This window comes from Pteropus vampyrus, unplaced genomic scaffold (genome assembly GCF_000151845.1).
Source record: "Pteropus vampyrus isolate Shadow unplaced genomic scaffold, Pvam_2.0 Scaffold750, whole genome shotgun sequence".
In the NCBI taxonomy this organism is placed as follows: Eukaryota; Metazoa; Chordata; class Mammalia; order Chiroptera; family Pteropodidae; genus Pteropus; species Pteropus vampyrus.
In genome coordinates, this window is record NW_011889531.1 from 926671 (window position 1) to 944110 (window position 17440).

At 42.0% G+C, this 17440-nt stretch overlaps 1 pseudogene; it reads left to right on the plus strand.

The window, feature by feature from the left end:
* Positions 1-4413: 4413 nt before the first annotated feature.
* Positions 4414-4532, plus strand: LOC111734073 (annotated as a pseudogene).
* Positions 4533-17440: the final 12908 nt, after the last annotated feature.

The window sequence follows — 17440 nt, forward strand, 5'->3', positions numbered from 1 at the left end:
TGATGCAGGGCAGAGTCCCCTGAGCAATTACAACTGGAAAATCGTTGCCGAGGTGAGCGGAATTTAGCGAAGTGATGGAGCAGTGCAGGATAGGGAGCCTGAGAGACAGGCAGGGACTGACTGCTGAAGGCCTTGAAACCAGTGGAGTGTGGAGTGTGTTCCAAGTGCAGCAGCAAGCCACTGGAGGGCTGGAAACCGATTTGCATCTTTAGGAAGTTATTTTGGCAAACGGATCGCAGGGAGAATGGTTAGGGTGAGAGTCCCGGTGAGAGACAGCGAGGGACTGGCTAACGTGTTGCTGGAGGAGCAGGAGAGAAGTAGATAAATATGAGATATGCTTTGGGTGTGGGACTTGCAGAACTTGCCAATGTGCTGGATGTGGGTGGAGTGCAAAGAGAGGAGTCAAGGACAACTCTTGGGTGGGAGGATTGAGTAACTGATTGGACAGTGGTGCCATTTTCTGAGATGGGAAGCACTGGAAGGAGAACACATTTGGAGTGGGATGGGGGTATCCAGGGTTACCGTGAGAAAGTGTTATATCTTTGTTTTACAGAGAAGAAAACTGAGTGTCAGCATGATGCAGGCAGGATTCCAATCCTGGCCTGTCTATTTCCTCAGACTGTGCAAGGTGCAGGATAAAGAAGCGAGCATCCCTTGCAGAAGCCCCCTTCTTGCTCCACATTCTTGTGGCTTTTAGAGGTTCCATTCTCCATGTGACAAATAAGGCTTGGAATTCTCTACTTTCTTCTTTCCCTGATTCCCAGCATCGGGGTGGGGGTAGGGCTAGGAACCAGGCCAAAATGTGCCTGACCAGTCCCAGGACTCAGGTGCTAAGAAGGGCTCAAGAACTATATGTCCCTAGCTCTGGTCAAGATGGCGGGGATGCTGAACTAAAGTTCACATGTGGCATAAAAAAAATTTTTTTAAAAAGAACTGCATGTGCTTGTCTAGAATTTCACCCCCGACTTCTCCTGCTGAGGGGAAAGTCACTAACATCTCTGTGGCCGAGCTCCCCGTTTGCCTCTTCTCATTGGTCCTCTGAGTAACATAAGTGAAGCCAAAGCCTGGCTTCAGGATGAAAAAAGATTGCTAGGTAACTATTCCCATTGCTGAACCCAACATTGGAAAAGACCAATTTTCATAGAGTGTCAATCTGGGTACAGAGCCATTTCCTTACTCCCAGGTGAGAACCATGCTCAAATACAGTAGAGAATCAAAGCTGGCTTGGCATTGGCTCACTTCACACTGAATTTGGTTATGACGGAGTCCAAGACACAGTCCAAACGCTTTTGTTGTCGTGGAATGTCGTGATTGTGATCATGTGGATTGCCTCTCGGAATAAGCACACCATCCACTAGGCTGGGGAGTCTGTCATGAAGAGATTTCCACTGGAATGGGAGTTTTGTTCTGGGAACTACAGCGTAAACCACCTGGAATTACAGTGATGACAGGCACAAATCCTTTTTTCAGGAGAAGGGAACGCTGTCACTGGGTTACCTTTGAAAGGAAAGGACTAAGGAGTTTTCTTGAATAGTTCTTAGAGGCACGCAGAAAAGCCCCTGCGGATGGGAGAGAGGTGTTTGGTGCTGGGATTTTCTCTAATCCAACCCACCTGTCTGCCCCAGCTGAGGCTTACTGGGCCTCTGCAGGGGCAGCCCCAAGGAGGTCAGATCAGAAGGTGGGGAAATGATGTGGGGGCAGGGCCCGGGGTCAGCTCTGGGAAAAACAAAACACAAAGAGGAAAAGGCCAGTGCCCACTCCAGATAGGACGTTCATTTGGAAATGGGAGGAACTGGGTTAAAGATCGCACATCGTCTATGAGCTCTGAAAGACACAGACTACCCAAAGACACTGTTCTGGTGCTGTGGCATCCAGCGTTGTGTCTGAAGCAGACCTTTCCTGGCACCAAATAAATGTTTCAGATTTCCCTTTTCTAAAATTTCTTTCTTAAGTTTCCCTTCCACTCATGTCTTTCAGCATTTATCCTCAAACTACTCTCCACCTTCAAGGGCCTCCACTTCCAGCACCAACACAAGAGCCAGGCCCACATCATCTTTCACCAGAACCTTCACCAGTGGTCCCCTGACTGTTCTGCCTGCACCCGCAACTGTCCCCTGTCTTAGTTGAGACTGCTGTAACAAAATCACAGACTGGGTAGCTTCTGAACAACAAAAATATATTTCTCACAGTTCTGAAGGCTTAGAGTTCAAGATCAGAGTGCCAGCATGGTTGGGCTCTAACGAGATGATCTTCCAGGTTGCAAACTGTCACTTGTATATTGTATCTTTACAAGGTAGAAAATTACAACATCACCTCTCTGGCCTCTTCTTGTAAGGGCACCAATCCCACTCATGAGGTCCCCACCTTCATGGCCTAATCACTTTCCAAAGGCCCCACCTCTGAATACCATCACATTAGGGGTTAAAATTTCAACACATACATTTTGAGGGGGACACCAAATATTCATTGTATCACATCCCTCCTCCAATCTATTTCCCAGAGTAACTTTCTAAAAACAACTAACTAAGCAAAACCAGGCCTAGGATACCTGGACCCAAGTTAAAGGGGAGCACCAGGGCAGGTCTCCCTCATATCCTTTCTCCAGCATCACCATCACAGACTTGCTCACAATCAATAAAGCAAATGTCCAACTTCTGTCTGGGAAGCGATGCCCACTCAATGCCTCTCACCACACCATACCCATCATCATCCACAGCACACTTCATCAAAACCATTCTCCTCCAGCTGTTATCCTGCTCAACCTCTGGAAGAACCACCCCACGCTCTCCTATTGCCTTTTATGGATACTTCCAGTTATCCCTGTTCCCATCCACCCACCATTTGCAACAGCGCCCTCAAACTCACATAATAATTGCCACACGTGCGTCTCATTCAGCATGAATGTAAATTCCACACACAAATCTCTTCAGCAAGCTTCAGCATGGTCACCTTAAGTTGGTGACAGCAGTAGTCCTTTCTATTCATATTTCAAGGAAGAGGAACATACGGTGCTGTCTTTGCTAAGAAATCTCAGAAGCGAGGCATTGCACATGGTGTGCTGCAGGGCGAGGTACCTGATGTGCCATTGCACGTCTGCTGAAGTCCCGCCATGAGCTTTTAAACCCACTACCTTGCAGAGCTTTCATGCACCTTTTGACACAACTGAGAATCCTTAATTTTCAATAGAGAGCAAGAAAGAGGGGAAAAAGAGGAAGAGAGAGAGATTGGGAACACAATCGTCCCTAGAAGAAAATTTTTGATACTTGATTCAGTTCTCCCTCTCAGGGTATGGGGACAACACTCAAACACCTCTCCTGGAATCCTATGGCTCCACACCCAGATTTCATGAATACTGCTTAATAAAAATAGTCTTGATTTTTGAAGAGAAAGAAGGGAGGAAGAGGAGAGAAAATAAAAAAAGAAAGGCAAAGAGAGAGGGAGGTTGGTTTTCCTAGGCCAACCTCCTGGAAAACCCTTTAACCTTTTACCATATTAATTTTCTAAAGGTCCAGCTGTGGAACCATGACCATGGGAGCTCCCTGTTACATGGACTTCTAGAATTAGTTTAATCTGATAAAATGTTCGAAACCTTGTTATCCATCCTCCTGAATGCACGTTAAAGATACTAAGCAAATATTCTTTCACGGACTTGAATCAAAAAGTAATTAATGAAACACTCTCAATAGTCCCCACTAAAAACATGCATTTTATCTACCTATTATTTTTATCACATGGCCAAGAAACTAAAAGCAGAAGCTTCTACAAATGCTGGCATCAGAAGACAGCTGAACACTATAGCTAAGACTTGTGAAATCTATATTCAAAATGTCTCTTGCATCAGGGCCTTCCTTTCTCCTTCCTGAGCCAGTACCCTAGTTCAGGTCCTTTTGACTCCACAGCAGTGAAACAATGACTTCCTAACTAGGCAAGGACCTCCTGCTTCTGGCCCTACCACATGTACTGGGTATAGTAATCTTATAAAAGCGCAGCTCTCTATATGCTAAGCTTCTGCTCAAAAATCTCTCCTCGTTCCCCATTTCCCACTGACTTTTGGACAAGCTCCTCACTGGGACTTTTAAATCCTCCACAATTAGGCTTTGACTGGCTTACCCATCCTTATCTTCACTACTGCCTTACACTGGCCTCTTGTCAGCCAGATATTAGCTGTCCCCCAATTAAGTCCAATGCTTTCTCTCTGCCAAGGATACCATACCTATCAATCTCTTCCTTATAAAATTTGATCCATCCTGCAAGGTCTTTCTCAAGTGTCATCATCTCTCTGAAGTATTTTCCCTAATCCCAATGGAGAACTTGCTCTGAATTTCTGTCGTGGCAGTTACTCGTTACCGAGGCGTTTCTCTAACTCCCTGCGCGATCCAGTGATGCACTTGTACATATTTAACAAGTGACTGAGTCTACAGCCATGCCACCCTGAACGTGCCCAATCTCATCTGACCTCAGAAGTTAAGCAGGGTCGGGCCTGGTTAGTACTTGGATGGGAGACCACCTTGGAATACCAGGTGCTGTAAGTGTAAAAAAAAAAAAAAAGTAAAACCAAGTGACTGAAACAAAGACCTCATTTTATGGTGTTTGCCCATTTCCATGGTGTAAATACTCCCACCATGGTCAATTTCAACCTACCTATCTGATGTCACCAAACACAGTGTTGTGTAGAGGTGCACAGAAGTAAACAATTATACATTATTTCCACCATACAGATACAATAGCTGTAAATAACTTCAAGAGCATAGACGATAATAAAATATAGTAAAATGATAAGAAATTACCTTTGTTTTTAATACAATTTATTTAGTACAAGCTTACATAATTTAATGTTCAATAATGGTTGTATTTAACAACTGGCTCTCAAACACTAAATATTTAAGGACCAGCTCTTGTGAGTTGGTTCAAACCAGTTCCAGCACAGCCCTGCCCACACTCTCCACATGACCACACGGCTCCTTAAAGGAAGATGACGGGCTTTTAATCATCTCTGCACCCAACTCAGTACCCTGCACATGGTAAGTTCTGAATAAAATCTTAGAATACTGAAAGCCACATATGTGGAAATTAACCCCAACATGCACACCTGAACCTATATCCTTGAGTGAAACTCTACAAGGACCTGTCCATAAAGACGTAGAATGCTGAGGTCCTGTTATTGGCTGAATGGAGGACAGGGCCAACATTGCCGTGCAGAGACCCATAGTAAATTCGGTGCCAGGAGAGTAGAGTGTGACTTGGTCTTGGAGGCCCAGTCTTCTTGCCTCTGGGATGCTTTGGATTATTTTTGTCTCATTTGTTGGAATGTCCTCAGCTCTAAGTTAAGGAATGAGGAAAGCAATGGATGAGGCCAGACTGTACAAGGAAATTGCCATGTGTTGTTTCAACGTACCAGTTGCAGCAGCAGGGGAGGGTCAAAGGGATAGAAGATGGTGCCGTGGCACCCCACTGCTCACATGGAATCAGAAAGTGGACTCCAGCATTCCCACCTCTCCCGACATCAGTAAAACAAGGCTACCAAAAAATAACATTGCCTTTCTTCGGAAGATTTACAAACAACACCTGGAAGAATCAACAGATGGAATTAAAAGCTACTTGCAAACAGAATGGCCATTTCCTGACCATGTTTATTTTTCTCCTCCCATAAGGACGGGCCAGACATCGAGGTTGAGATTCAAGGTATTCGAATCCTTGCACGTGTTCTGCTGTGATTCAAATATCATGCAGTCCAGCTCTGTTGTTTTGTATTTTAAGGGAACGAACTTGCTATTTTCCCCTCTAGAACAAGAGGATTACTGGAAAAGTGTAAATGCATTGACTTCTTTATATAAAGTACATTAGAAATGATTAAAAGCCTCTAGGAATGTCTAGAGACACTGTATGCTAGGGTACGGGTAGGACCTAGCATTCTGATGTATAAGACCTCCCCCAGACAATTCGATGTCCAGAAAGCATTGCGTGCCCCAGGGGTATAAGGCTTTAGGTGGGAAACAGGTTATCTAGACTCATTGCCTAGGGAAAGGATAAGGGTGCCGACTAGGAACCAGGGAACAACTGCAAAGTCCCAGCTGACGCAGGGACACTACGATGTCACCGTGGCCTATGTCCATAGAGGGCTTGATGTCCTCTAGCTGTCCTCAGTGGCCTGAATGTGGTAGCAAAGAGCCTGAATCATTAGACTGATCCAGAGTTTTACAGGGAGAAGCTACAAAAGAATAAAAGGAAAGAGATGTGTACCAATAGGCAAAAAGGATTATTGGAGTGCTGGACTGTTTTTGGACAAGAAAGGCAATGAAATCAAGAGGGAGACTAACTATACCAGGGGTCAAGTTGAGATAGAAAGCAGAAATAGGTTCACATACGTGAGTTGTCCAATACTTAAAAGTTTTCCAATAACTGAATGAATTATAAGGTTTTAAATTAAAATTAATTAAAATTAAAAACTTAGTTCCTCAGGTGCATTATCCAGCCACATTTAAAATCAGATCAAGTACTTCCAAAGAAAATTTAACGTTGAATTGAGACAAGCCGTATACATAAAATACACTCTCGATCTTGAGGATTTCGCATGAAGAAAGAATGCAAAATCTCTCATTAATACTTTTGTAAACTGATTACGAGTTGAAGTGATGTTTTGGAGATACCAGATTAAATGTTATTAATGGTTTTTATAAAGCAGGAATAGAGAAGCAAGGACATGAGAAAACAGGAGGAGGGATCAGTGGTGGCCAGAGACTGAGATCCTGGAGCTTCCGATCTCGAGGGGGACACTAACAATGAATATGAGGAGCTCTGGAGTGTAGAGCCCTTCAGGACATGAGACCAGGTACTGGGTGCGCTGTTTGCATGAAGACTGAAACCACCCAGGATATGGCGGGCCTTAGAATGGAGATGACCAGGCAGGCAAGGAGCTGTGAGGGCATGACCAGGACACCACAGATGACTGCAAGGAACAGGTGGTTCAGCACTAAGGGGACAGTATCCTCTACATAGGTTGGGTCAGAGAGATGTGCAAGGCTAATGGCTCCCAAACATATGTGCAAAGCCTAATCCCTAGAATTTGTGAATGTGGCCTTATTTATTTGTAAAAAGAGATTTTGCAGATGTGATTAAGCCAAAGATTTTGAGATGAGATTTTCCTGGAATATCTGGGCGGGACTTAACTGCCATCACAAGTGTCCTTATAAGAGAGAGGGAGACACAGAAGAGTAAAAGAGAGAAGACAATGTGTTAACAAAGGCAGAGATTGGAATGATGTGGCCATAAGCCAAGGAGTGCCAGCAGCCACCAGAAGCTGGAAGAGGCAAGGAATGGATTATCTGCTAGAACTTCCAGCACAGACCTGCTAACAACTTGATCTCAGCCCAGTGAAACTTATTTCCTACTTCTGCCTCCAAAACTGTGAGAGAATACATTTCTGTTCTTCTAAGCCCTTAAGTTGGTGGCACTTTGTTAGGGCAGCCACATGAAGCAAGTGTCCATGGGTTGCTAAGGAAAGAGTTTCTAGCCCTATGGAGAATGGGCAGCTTGCACTGAAGCCAGGTTTCAGACGAGGCAGGAGGAGGAAGAGAATGTTCCATGAAGAGGTGATTTCCATAAAGAAAACAACTAAGCTCAGGACAAGGCTTCTAAAGTGTCCAGCATAAAACACTTTAAGTAAAAGTCATGTTGCCATGGGGAAGGGGAAAAAACGCAGCAGGGTTGTGGTGAGAAGAAGGCAGAGAGCATCTGACTGGAAAAGCCTGCAAGCTGGACACTGGCATGGATGGCCAAGCCCTAGGGGGAGCAGCTGGCTTCGGGTTTTCACATGACATTCTGCCGACCCCTTAGCCTCACTGGAAAGAATCTGTTCTAGGCTTCTCTCCTAGCTTCTGATGGTTGCTGGCAATCCTTACTGTTTTCTGATTTGTAGATGTATCACTCCAATCTCTGCCTCCATCTTGACATGGCCTTCTTCTCAATGTCCTCTCCTCTTATAAGAACAACAGCCATTGGATGTAGGACCCACCCTAAATCTAAAATAATTTCTATTTTTAATTTTTTGAGGAACCTCCATACTGTTTTCCATAGTGGCTGCACCCATTTGCAATCCCACAAACAGTGCACAAGGGTTCCCTTTTGTCCACATCCTCGCCAACACTTGTTGTTTATTGACTTATTAATGATGTCCATTCTGACAGGTGTGAGGTGATATCCCACTGCATTTTTAATTTGCATTTCTCTGATGACTACTGACGTTGAGCATCTTTTCACATGTCTATTGGCCATCTGCTAAGTGAAATAAGTCAGACAGAGAAATACAAGTACCATATGATCTCCCTTGTATGTGGAATCTAAAGAACAACAACAAAAAAAAACAGACAAGACAGAAACAGACTTATAGATACAGAGAACAAACCGATGGTTGCCAGATGAGAGGGGTTTGGGGGACTGGGTGAAAAAGGTGAAGGGACTGAGAGGTACAAATTGGTGGTAACAAAATAATCACAGGTATATGAAATATGGCATATGGAATATGGTCAATAATATTGTAATAACTATGTATAGTGCCAGGTAAGTACGAGGCTAATCAGGAGGATCACTTTGTAAATTATACATTTAAACACTCTGCTGTACACCTGAAGCTGATATGAAATAATACTGATTGTCAACTATAATCGAAAAATTAAAAAGGTATGGGGAAGGTGAAGGGGAATAAGAGGTTCAAATTTCCAGTTATAAAAACAATCACAGGATGTAAAGTACAGCATAAAGAATATAGTCAAGAATACTGTAACAACGTTGTACAGTACCAGACGGTTGCTAGACTTATCATGGTGATCACTTCCTTAGGTATATAACTATGGTGTGCACGTGAAACTAATAAAATATTGTATATAAGCTGAATTTTAATTTAAACATCTTTAATATAACTTTATTATTAGTTTCAAGTATACAGTACATTGGTTAGACATTTATATAGTTTATGAAATGATCCCCCTAATTGCTCTTTCTCTCCTCTGGCTCTCCACCTAGCCATTGCATTAATGCCGACTGCATTCCCTATGCCGTGTCCCCATCCCTGTGACCCTCTATCGACTACTAATTTGCACTTCTTTAACCCTTCGCCCCTTTCTCCCAGCCCCCCAACCCCTCCTCTCCGGCCATCATCAGATTGTCCTCTATATTTGTGAGTCTGTTTTTGATTACTTTGTTCTTTTTGCTCCTTAGATTCCACATATGTGAAATCATATGGCATTTATCTTTCTCTTTCTGACTTATTTCACTCAGCATAAAAACCTCTAGGTCCATTCATGTCATTGCAAATGGTAGGACTTCATTTTTTTAATGGCTGAGAAACATTCCATCATATATATGAACTATAACTTCTTTATCCAATCATTTGCTGATGGATGTTTAGGTTGCTTCCATATCTTGGCTATTGTGAATTGTGCTGCCATGAACATAGAGGTGCATAGATATTTACGAATTATTGTTTTGGTTTTCTTTCGGTAAACACCCAGAAGTGCAATTGCTGGGTCAAAAGGTAGATCCATTTTTAATTTTTTGAAGAACCTCCAGACTGTTTTCCATAGCGGCTGTACCAATTTGCATTCCCACCAACAGTATATGAGAGGTCCATTTTCTCCACATCCCCGCCAACATTTGTTGTTCTTTGATTTTAATTTACAAAATTTTAAAGAAAAAAATCTTGAATGAGTTTATCTCAAGAACCTTAACTAATTACATTTGCAAAAACACTATTTCTAAATAAGGTCACATTCAGAAGTTCTGGGTGGATTTTTGAAGGGCACAATGAGATAAACTCCAAATAGCAGTTATATAGTAATTACTTTGTACCAGGTATGTTTCTAAGCATTTTACTTGTATTAAATAATTTTATCCCCGCAACTTTCCTATGAGACAGATACTATCATGATTATCCCAATTTTACAGATGAGGAAACTGAAGAACAGTGAGGTTAAGTAAGCTGCCTGAGATCACGCATAGAGTGAACACCAGCACTGAATTCAAACTCAGACAGCCTGGCACCAAAGATCATATTCTAAACCATTCCAACAATCTGCTATGATTAACTAGTTAACAAGTAAACTTGATTTCTATTTCTCATTCCTTACACTTCTTAGCAGAAAACCTGACTTAGGCAAGACAACTTACGCTCGCACAGCTGATCAGTCAGAATCTAACCCTTAAACTATTAGTTTATCTGCTGGGGTACAAATAGAAACATGAATCGTGAATTTGCTAATCATTCTTACCTGTTGCAGATGCCAACTGTGTGATCATGGGCAAGTCAATCATATTCTCTGGATGTGTTCATCAGTGACTGTTTATTGAGCACCGGCTATGTGCCAGGCAAAGGGCTAAGTCCTGAAGATGTGATAAAGCACAAGGCAGACAAAATTCCCCTATCCTGCTGGAGTTTCAGTGCTAACAAAGAAAACTAACACACTCAACAAACCAAGGAATCATCCGGATACTTCAATAATCATGAGTCTGCAAAGAATTGGGAAGGAATACAGAGTACAGGCTTTTAGGAAGCAGACAGAAGGAAGGCTTAGCCCCATCTGAGGAGGCAGAGAAGAGATCTTCAAAAGGCTCATTTAAACTAAGCTTGAAGAATCTCTGGAAGACAGGAAAACCGTTCCAGGCAAAGGAAACCACAGGTCTGAAGCTAAGAATTGAAAAAGAACACAGTGCATTCAAGGATAATAAATTCCGGAGCAGTTAAAGAGGAAACAAGGGTGGAATAAGAGTGATGGAAATAGGCTGCTCAGGGCCACAAAAGATAGCATCCCTCCTGCCAAAGGGCACTCTGAGTCTCAGGTGCCTCATCTGCAAAACCAGAGCTAATGATAGCAACCACAAACCATTCTTAGGAAGATAACTGAATTAGCATGCAATGAAATGTTACTTGAGTCTGAATCTGCTTAGAATCTCTCTTGAACTCTCACCTAAGAAAATACAATAACCTTAATTCCTCAACCTTCTTCTTCTTGGGGGCTTAGTGAAGTTCATATTCATAACCCAAGGCACTGAAAACACTGAACAGATGATATGAATTGTCATTTTCCATGTTATCTGACAAGGTCACCTTAATGAGACAGAAAAACCTGCACACACCTGAATTTCAACAGTTCTTGGCCTTGCCTCATTCAAAAGCATAATGTTTTCTAGAGATCGCACTACATATGATATCGGTCACATTAAAATCATTGACCTCTCTAAACAATTATTGCATAATCACTGTAAATATTGTATTAAGGGCAGACTCAATCTCAAAATAGAAAAAGTGAACCTATTCCACATTTGATTTTTTTGGTAGCATACACAAATTTAAATTGTACCATAGGCACTTTGTAGCATAACACATACTGTATATTTTTACATTTCAATAAATCCATTTTCTCCGTACACATAACACTTGGTAATTCAGAGAAATGAATCTTAGCAACTCCCAACTGCTGCTTCCTCAAGCTAGCTTATGGTTAGTATTTTTTCTTTTTTCTTGTCTTTTTTTATAAGTAAAAACTACAAGCTCTCTGGGATCAAAAATAAAACTGATTGTCTTTCAGAAAAAGGAATTCCTTGTTTCCCTCCCCTTCTCTCAAAATCATACCACATGCTAAGGAAACATTAGCCATATTTATCTGTAATAAAGTGATCATGGGAGGAAACCAAATGCATAATTTCAGTGAAAATTGTCATATGTAGTTAGCTTTATACCATATCAGTGAGACATCTTTTTCCACATGCCATTTTTTTCCTAGAGCATGGAGAAAGGTTCATTATAAATACAAGTTCTGCTGCCAAACAGATTTGGGTTCAAATCCTGGCTATATAAATTACAAGCTCTGTGGCAAAGTGATGCTATGTGACTTCCAAGACTAAGTCATAAAGGGCCATGTGGCTTTTACTTGTGCTTTGGAGCATTCGCATTTGGAGCTCTGAGCTCCCACGTACGAAGTCTCACTACCCTGAGTCTGCCATGCTGTGAGGAAGTCCACGCCACATAGGGAAGCCAGGTGAAACTGCTCTGGTTACAGTCCTGATCTTTGGGTCATCCTCACCCGGTCACCAGATATAAAAATAAGAGCACCATGGATTCTCCAGAGCGGTCCATATACCAGCGAAAGGACACTAAGGGACATTGGTGGATGCCATAAGGAGCAAAAGAATCACCTCAATTATTGGCCCACAGAATATGTGAGCCTAATAAAGTGGTTGCTATTTTAAGCTACTAAGTTTTGGGGTCATTTGTTATGCAGCAACAATAACGGAAACAAAAAGCAATACGCATAAGTGTCATATTACTGGACCAACAAACCCTGGGAAAGACACTCGGCTGCAAGCCAACAGGAAAGTAGCAATAACAGGAACATCACCACAATAGGCCTGTGTGGAAGACTTCCTCTGCATGGGGAACTGTTCCTAGTGATTTATGTCTTTGAACTCACTTCATTCTCAGAACAGGCCTGTGAGGTAGGTGCTGTTATTATCCCCACTTCACGCATGAGGACACTGAAGCACAGAGATGTGAAGTGACCTGCCCAACCTCTCACAGTAAGTGGTAGAGTAGGATTTGGATGCAGAGTTCCCGCCTTTAGTCACCACACTATACAAGCTCACTCATATCAAGTATGTACAAGAAACTTACCGATGTGTCTGAACTTTCTAAATACAGCAGTTTGCTGGGAGGAAAGCCTTTCCAATGGCTACAGAGCCAACTTCCTGGTCCTGATCACCAAATCCCTCTGGAGTAGTGCTCCTGACATCTCAGTCATGAGTTCTTCCACCCTTGGGTCAGTCTCCAAGCTTAGAGGGTGCTCAAGTTCCTGCAGTTCATAAAAAAACATTCTTTTTAAGCACACTCCACCCCTGTCCTGGCACTCAGTGACAACTCAAACATCACAGAACTCGTTGTTAATGATACTATAAACTAGTCTTTATCAGGACTGTCCTAAGTGTCCTATTATTATGAGGAAGGCTAATAATAATAATAGCTAACACCTACTCAGCACTGTGTGCTAGGCAAGTCTTATGCTTAGCACTTCGCATGTAATATTCCCTTTAAACCTCACAATAATAGTGACCCATGATGTAGCTACTATTGCTTTTGCTGCCATTCCACAGCAAAGGAAACTGAGGACCATGGAGATTAACTGGCTTGCCCAAAGTCACACAGTGATTAAGTAGGATAGCCAGGATTTAAACCCCCATGAGTGTCTCTCAAAGCCAGTATGCTCAACTAGATCAGTTAGAATCAATGCACTTCCTTTCTGATAAAAGAGAGACTTAGGACCTAGTGGTATGAGCCAGCATAGGCTCTCACCACTCTTCCTGGGTTGAATCTCAGCCTCGCCCCTTCTGCTCTCAACAGTTTCACCTCCTTCCCCTGCAAAATGGAGATAATGAAAATACTTCCAGTCTTAGGTATATGCCCAAGAGAAATAAAAACAAATCTACAAAAAAACTTGTACAAGAATGTATACGACAGCATTATTGACAACAGTCAAGAACTAAAAACAGCTCAAACATCCATCAGTAGATGGATAGACAAACAAAATGAGGTCTATCCATACAGTGGAATATTATTCAGCCATAAAAAAGAATGAAGCACTGATACGTGCTACAACATGGATGAACTTCAAAAACATCCTAAGAAAAAGAAGCCAGAAACAAAAGGCCATGTATTATATGATTCCAACTATATGAAATATTCATAATAGGGAAATCTATAGAGACAAAGTAAATTAGTGGTTTCCAGGGGCTGGAAGGAGAACGAATAGGGACTGAGTGCTAATGGGTATGGTTTAGTTTTTTTTTGGGGGGGTGATGAATTGTTCTAAAATTGATTGTGGTGATTGATGCCCATATATGTAAATATAATAAAAGCCATTGAATTATAGACTTGAAATGGGTAAATTGTATGATATGTGAATTATACTGTAATAAATCTGTTTTTAATAAATACTGCCTCATCACATGAGGTTGTAATCTGGGATAAATTAATTAAGTGCCGAGAAGAGTGCCTGGCACATGATCATCTCTGAATATAAATCAGCAATTAAAAAAAAATTAGAAAGAAGGTACCAAAATAGACTTGGGGTATTGGTCCTCTTTGGGCACCATAAGAAATCACAATCAGTTTTCGCTCTGATTTTACTGTCTTTTCTTGAAAGTCATTAAGTCCCTTCCATCCTGTCATCTGAAAAATACAGAAAGCAGTACCAAATTGCACAGGAGAAATAAGAGGAAAACAGAAGCAAACTAAAACCAATATTTCAGTGGGAAATACCAACCACAGTGGGAAAACACTTCATCCTGTTTGTGTTTCGGGACTGATTAACCATCGGAAAGATGTCTGCCTGTGTCTTCCCTGTGCTGCCCTTTCTCTGTGTCCTCTCCCTCCTGTTCCCACTCCCGAATAGTTTAGCTACTGCCTCAACTAAATACTTACTTTGAAAATTTCAAAGCTCAAGTCCACATACAGGATAGTAGCGGTCAAGTTATAGCAACCTGTAACAGCAACTTCTCCTAACATCTGGTCCAAGGTGAAGCACTGAAGGATCCCCAGAACCAGCTGTTGATTGGCTGAGGGACAGCTGTAGCTGTGGTATCGATAAAGGAGGACTGCTTCTTGGCTGCCTCCACTCACTGCTGAGCTTCTGCCCCAATCATAGCAAAAGAGAACAGGAAATGTAAGAGTACCCCAAGGAGAAGGGAAAGAAACCATACTTCCCACCCTCCCAAATGTCTCATTTCACTTTAATTATGGAAATTAGATTGTGTTGTTCGCAGCTGTTCACAAATTAGGCTTCCTTGTCCTTAACCTTGTATCCTAGTAGGAGCTTTCATCAAATAACACTAGCACATCACAGAGGGCAGGGTTCTGGCAATTTCCTCTCCTTTGCTTTAATACACGAGAGGTGGGGGCAATTTAGTGAAGGGCTGTATTCCTAAAGTGCACCATGAAGCAGTCCTTCATATGATGAGCTCGCTAGTCCAGCTCACAAATCCATCTGTATGCAGCTTAGCTATGGATATTTTCAGCAGGGTAGCAATTCCCCACCCAAAACACTTGGAGCCTAATGTTTCAGATCAGAATTATTCAGATTTCAGAAATGGGACCCACATATATACTGTATATAATGCCCCATGGAGGTCGGGAGCAGCATGCTATAACTAAGACGATAACTTTCCTAAGACAAAGCAGAAGAATACTCAGATGAAGAAGGATAAAGACTAGTCTCACAGTCAGTTCAGGTCAACGTTTGATACCAAACCAGTTTGCTGGAAACTTGAAAAAAAATATTCAGTTCCCTGTCCGTACTGGATTTTAGAATTGCAGATAAGGGACTATGAACCTGTACCTTCACACACACATTACCAGTTGTGCACTCCTGAGCAATTTTCTAAAATGATTGAGCCTCATTTTTCTCATCTGTAAAAGTGGATCATATTAAAAGAGCCGATGCATGTAAAGCTTTGAGCTGTGCCTGAGATGTGGTAAGAGATCAAGCAATCTCATCTCATCTCAGTATCCATTAACAGATGAATGGATAAAGATGTGGCGTATGTGTGTGTGCGTACATACACATACTACGGAATATTGTTCAGCCATAAAAAATGAGGAAAGCCTTCTATTTGTAACAAAACAGATGGACCTTGAGGGCATTATGCTAAGTGAAGTAAGTCAGACAGAGAAAGAGAAATACTGTTTGATCTCAATTATATGTGGACTCTTTTTTTAAAAAAATAAAGACCGTCTCATAGAAAAAGAGATCAGACTTGTAGTTACAAGAGCCAGGGGTGGGGTGGGAAGGGGGAATGGCAGAAGGCAGTGAAAAGGTACAAACTTGCAGTTATAAGATAAATAAGTAGCAGGGATGTGATGTACAACTTGGTGACTCTGGTTTCTGCTACTGTGTACAGAAAAGTTGAGAGAGTAAATCCTAAGGGTTCTTGTTATGAGAACATTTTTTCTTATTTTTCCATTTTTTATTGTACCTATATGAGATGATAGATATCAACTTACTATACTAATAATTTCACAATACATGTAAGTCAAACCTTTATGCTGTGCATCTGAAACTGATACAGTGATGCGCGTCAATTATATCTCAAGAAAACTGAGGAAAATGTTATCTCTATGGTTGCTGCTTCTGAGGTTGCCACTGGCATCATTTCTACCCTCCACAACAGTAGGAACTGGAGGGGACCAGGCAGTGGCACAGAGTCCTAGATACCAAGATTTGTTAATTTTCCATATCTATACAAAAGGCATGTCTTTAAGTTAATCACTTTTCAAGTGTTTTGAATCAGCAAAGAACAGCTGTGACTTTGGGGAGCAAGAACTACCATTCCGTACTGTCCACCACTTGTTTATATGTATGAGGTGCCTGAGAGTCAAGGGGTTACAAAGCATAATGTCGGCATGGCAACAAGAGCTGCCTTTTGGTGAGGCCCCAAATCCACCCAGCACTGCACTAGGTACTTCCTAGGTATTATCTTGGAGATCATGGCCACAGCCCTATAAGGACAGTATTACTGCTATGACTTAGAGGGGTTAATAATTTACTCAAGATCACAGAGCAGCTAAGAAATGGCAGCTCCAGCCTTCAGCCCAGTCTCTTTCCTCTACACTGCCTCTGGGGAGAGGTCTGAGATGTGACCACTTGGTCAACACAAAATGAGTGAATCTTACAGGAAGAAACAGTCACCCACGGTTGTCAGAATGCACACCTCACATGGAAGAACAAATGGCCTACACCAATTCTCCTGGTTTTGAGAAATATTAAACATAGTGTGGTATGTGTGTGTGTGTGTGTGTGTGTGTGTGCGCGCGTGCGTGTGCACATGCGTGTGTGCATATGCGCGTGTGTGCCAGCATGTGTGTGTATGTGTGGTCTTTGGGGTGGGAGTAGGGAGGCTGATTATTCTTATGAAATTTCATTATGGTTTAATTATTTTTTTCATGAGATAAGCCCAAAGGCCTTTGTTTCAAATATTATTTCTAATTATTCATGTCTTATGAATACAATCACAAATAAGGGTGAGAAGGTAGGTTTATTATTTAATCAACTACATAAAAATGATGTACTATTCAAATTTAAAAGGAAGGAGAGTCATCTTATAATTAAAGCCCCAGTCAGATAATGGGGTCTCTCTGGCTATACCTATTCTCCAGTTGCTAAAACCTGTGAAAAGTAAAGTATGTCACAGAGTCACAATCTGACATTGTTAGGGCAGACACTGGGGTTCGATCAGGGGTTTCCGGGAGCATTGCACCTCGGAAGGGAACAGAGAAGTCACATTAAGTCCCAACTCCTGTCCTTTACAGCAAGCCCTCCTGAAACTCAGCCCACATTTTCAGTGACAGGGGCCTCCCCACTCCATGAGGCAGCTTCTTCCTCTGATGGACAGCCCAATGGGT